The 4,016-nt window shown below is 51.6% G+C and overlaps 1 long non-coding RNA gene across 1 annotated transcript; it reads right to left on the bottom strand.

The window, feature by feature from the left end:
* Nucleotides 1-782: 782 nt before the first annotated feature.
* Nucleotides 783-1,201, bottom strand: LOC145431716 (uncharacterized). Its single transcript, XR_013911996.1, has 2 exons — nt 1,034-1,201; nt 783-951 (listed from the first exon to the last, which is right to left on the bottom strand). It is a non-coding gene; the product is annotated as an uncharacterized LOC145431716 (long non-coding RNA).
* Nucleotides 1,202-4,016: the final 2,815 nt, after the last annotated feature.

Here is a 4,016-nt window from a genome sequence, read left to right as displayed (position 1 = left end):
CACATATTAATCAAAGCGCTAAGGGATTTAGGTAGCTCTTTCGTAGCTAACTCATGTTTGATCTCTTCGTTTAGGCAGTTCAGGAAGGCTCCCCGGAGTGCGTTTTCTACCCAGCCCGTCTCCTCAGCCAGGATCCAAAAGTCAATGGAGAAATCCGTGACACTCTTACGTCCCTGCTTTAGGGTAAACAAACGATTAGCAGCGCCATCTGCATCTGTTCCTTTATCAAACACATAGCGGAACTTGCTCAGAAAATCTTTGTAGGAGATATTCGGTTGAAGATTTAAAACGGCTTGTGCCCATTGCAGCACCCGGCCAGTCATTAATTCCACCATAAGCGTGATCTTCGCATAATCTGAGCCGTAAGCCTGTGTCTGTTGTCTGAAAATTAATGAACACTGCATCAGAAAGCCTCGACTCTTTGTTATATCTCCATCAAACTTCTCCAGAACCGGTAATGTATGTTCTCGCCTAGGTAGAGGTGGTGGAGGCGAAGGGGGTAGTGGGCAAGCTGCAGCCACACTTACTGATGGAGTGGGTTGTGGATTCTTAGCTGAGGTGCCGGGCGCGGTGAGTAACATACCTTGAATGTTTGCAAGCACCTGTCGCATCGCCGTTTGTTCCGTCATGATGTGTTTCATCATGCTCTCATGGCGGTCCAAAACTTCGCCCTGAACAGAGAGCTCTCGCTGAACTGGGTTTGAGTCCGCTGAGTCCGCTGAGTCCATGGCTGGCTGGAGTATTCTGTCATGGTTGTTAAAGAGTGGACTCAGGCGCGGAGCTCAGAAATAAAGACAGTGCATTTATTTACAGTGCAGCAAGGTGACAACAGTTCAAATGTGCAACAATGGTGATAGTGCGTCCCTCCTTCCGTGTAAGCCCGTGCGTGGTAGTGAGTGCCCGTCTCTCCTCCAAGTGCTTCCTTAGTGTCCGTGAATCCTCCGTCAATCCCTGGGTGAACACACACACGACAGCAAAATGAGTACGAAGATTAGACAGTAGTTCAATAACGTTAGCGACTCGAAAACACTACCAGGCTTAGTGCAATACTCCAGCGCTGTCTGTCGCTCAGCCACACCATTAAGTAGCCCTGCTGAAGATGGTAGTTGATTGGCAGCAGCTGGTGGATTGACTGCAGGTGCGGCAGCTCCGGGCGACAGCACTTCCGGGTCGGAGGTAGCCTGTTGCTAGGTTACCTCCTAACACATCACAGCGGAGCCGGAGGGGAAGACAGGGCGATAGGAGAGACACACATACACACGCACACAGATATACACACTGGCAGGTCGACCGGTCAGGGCGCCGTCAGATCCTGACAGTTTCTCCTGGTAAACAAATGAGATATTTTTATTTACCAAGTCAACTGCCTGATCTCAACCCAGCACTGCATGCTTTCAGTTATTAAACAGGAAATGCTGAAAAACCCACAAACAGACAGCAGCTGGGGCTAATGATCCTTTCTTAATTAAGCATTTTCAGTGGGAATACTGGTTGATGACCTGTCGGTGTGATGGATGATCATTTATCTCATAAACTACTCAAAAGGTTTAAAGTCATCATCTAAGTCACATCAGGTCAAAAAGCTGATCAGGATATTTTCCACAGTTGTTCTTAAGTAATTCTAGGTTAACAAGCTGCTTTGTAAAACATGAGGAGACACAACACCATCATTAGTTTGATCATGGTTTAAATCATATTTATGAGGCCTTTTTCTGTTAAAATTGGGCAGTACTCCTCTTCCTCCGCCCCGATGTGTCGTGGTGTGCCACAGGGGTCTGTTTTAGGTCCAACTCTGTTCCTCCTTATACATGCTGCCTTTGGGATCTATTTTTATGAAATACAACATTCCCTTTCATTGTTATGCTGATGACATCCAAATTTACTTGCCCCCGAAACTGGACGTCTCTGTCCCACTGCAGCCTTCGCTTAACTGTTTACATGATGTTAAAGACTAACACAATTTTATTACACTAAATGAAAATAAGACTGAAGTTATGGTTTTTGGAACTCATGCCCCTTTAAACGAGTGAACTGTTACCCTCGGTCCTCTTGCTTCTCATCTTTCTCACGCTCTAACGAATCTCGGAGTCTCCAAAAGTAGATTCTGTTCATCTGGACGTTTTCAGAGGGAGAAACATTTCATCATCCATACAGGTGACGTCTTCAGTCTCAGCTGACTGCAGGTCTCAATCTTATAAACAGTACATTTGCACAATGACTGAAACCAGCCCACTGAAGGAACAATGGGCTGGGAGGTCAGTTCCTTCATCATAATTATGCAAATTCTCATGACCATTGATCAACAACCACTGATCATTGACCATGAGTTCCATTCACACAGTTGGGAAATGGCTGCAATCACAGCATTGTACAGTAAGATGGTGACAGGTGTACCCTTAGGCCCCTCCTCCATTCAGAGATGGTCTTTCCCTTTTCACGTAAATGGCCTCCTTGACTCCGCCCTCAAACCAGCGTTCCTCCCTGGCTGCTGTGTCAGTGGGGATGGTGTTTGCTCTGTGTTGCAGCATCCTGACACCCAGTTTGTGTCACGGGAGTGGAACGGACTCAGGCGCAGACTGAGGTAGCACAGTTCAACGACACTTTATTAATCACACTGGTGCACTATATACACGTGAAGGGGGGGGGAAACACCAGGGTCCCGGGGATCACTTGGCTGGGGAGACACACTTCTTCGCACTCGCTCTGCTCCTCGTCCCAACAGTCTCCACACAAGCAGCTCAGCTCACTCTCCTACTCACGGGGTCCAGGGGTCACAAAAGGGCTGATCCAGGTAAACCTGTTTACACAGACGAGGGTAAGTCGAAGGCAAACACGGGAACAGTAGAATCGCAAGGAAGCCAGGCAATACTAACGAGAGTTACTCAATATTCCAGCGACGAACAGCTCAGAGCCCCAGCCTTAAGAGCCAGAGAACTGCAATCCGCTCGAGATCAGCTGCAGGTGCGTGGGCCAAGGGCAGGAGCCCAATCAGAGCTCCGCCCAGGCAGACAGGTAGGAGAGACAGAGTGAGAGAAAAACAACAAACACTTGTGGCCACACTGGGCTGGCCGGGGAGGCACAGGGACCATGACAGTACCCCCCCCTCAACGGGAGCCCCCCGGCGACCCACCAGGCTTACCCGGGTGCAGGCGGTGGAAGTCACGGAGCAGGTCCCTACCCACGATAGCCGACCGGGGCACCCAGGAACGTTCCTCTGGCCCGTAGCCCTCCCAGTCAACCAGGTACTGAAAACCCCGACCCCGGCGGCGGGAGTCCAAGATGCGCGAGACGGCGTAAACCAGCTGGCCACCCACGAGCCGGGGCGGCGGCGTGGGCCTGGAAGGAGGGCACAACGGGCTGGAGACCACCGGCTTGACCTGAGAGACATGGAACACATCATGAATACGCATGTTGCGTGGCAGCGCCAAGCGGACGGATGCAGGGTTGATCACAGCACAGACATCAAACGGGCCGATGAAGTTGGGGGAGAGCTTCCTGGATTTGGCACGTAAGGGCACGAAGCGAGTGGAGAGCCATACCTTCTGCCCCACCACATACTCAGGGGCGGCCGTCCGGTGGCGATCCGCGAGTGCCTTATTCCGTTCCTTCGTCCGGAGTAAAGCCGCCCGAGTGGCCCGCCAGGCCCTGCGACACCTGCGGAGGTGATGTTGGACAGACGGAACAGTATGCTCACCTTCAACCATGGGAAACAGAGGCGGTTGGTATCCCAGAGACGCCTCAAAGGGTGACACACCGGTAGCAGAGGACGTGTGACTGTTGTGAGCATACTCTATCCACGGCAGGTGTTCACTCCAGATGGCCTGGTTATGGGAGGCGACACAGCGGAGGGCGGCCTCCAACTCCTGGTTGATGCGCTCCGTTTGGCCGTTGCTTTGTGGGTGGAAGCCAGAGGAGAGGCTCACCTTGGCACCTATGGCAGAGCAGAACTCCCTCCACACCCGCGACGTGAACTGAGGGCCCCGGTCCGAGACAACGTACTCAGGGATGCCATGGAG

This window comes from Astatotilapia calliptera, chromosome 11 (assembly GCF_964374335.1).
Source record: "Astatotilapia calliptera chromosome 11, fAstCal68.1, whole genome shotgun sequence".
In the NCBI taxonomy this organism is placed as follows: Eukaryota; Metazoa; Chordata; class Actinopteri; order Cichliformes; family Cichlidae; genus Astatotilapia; species Astatotilapia calliptera.
This window is presented reverse-complemented; position numbering and strand designations above follow the sequence as displayed.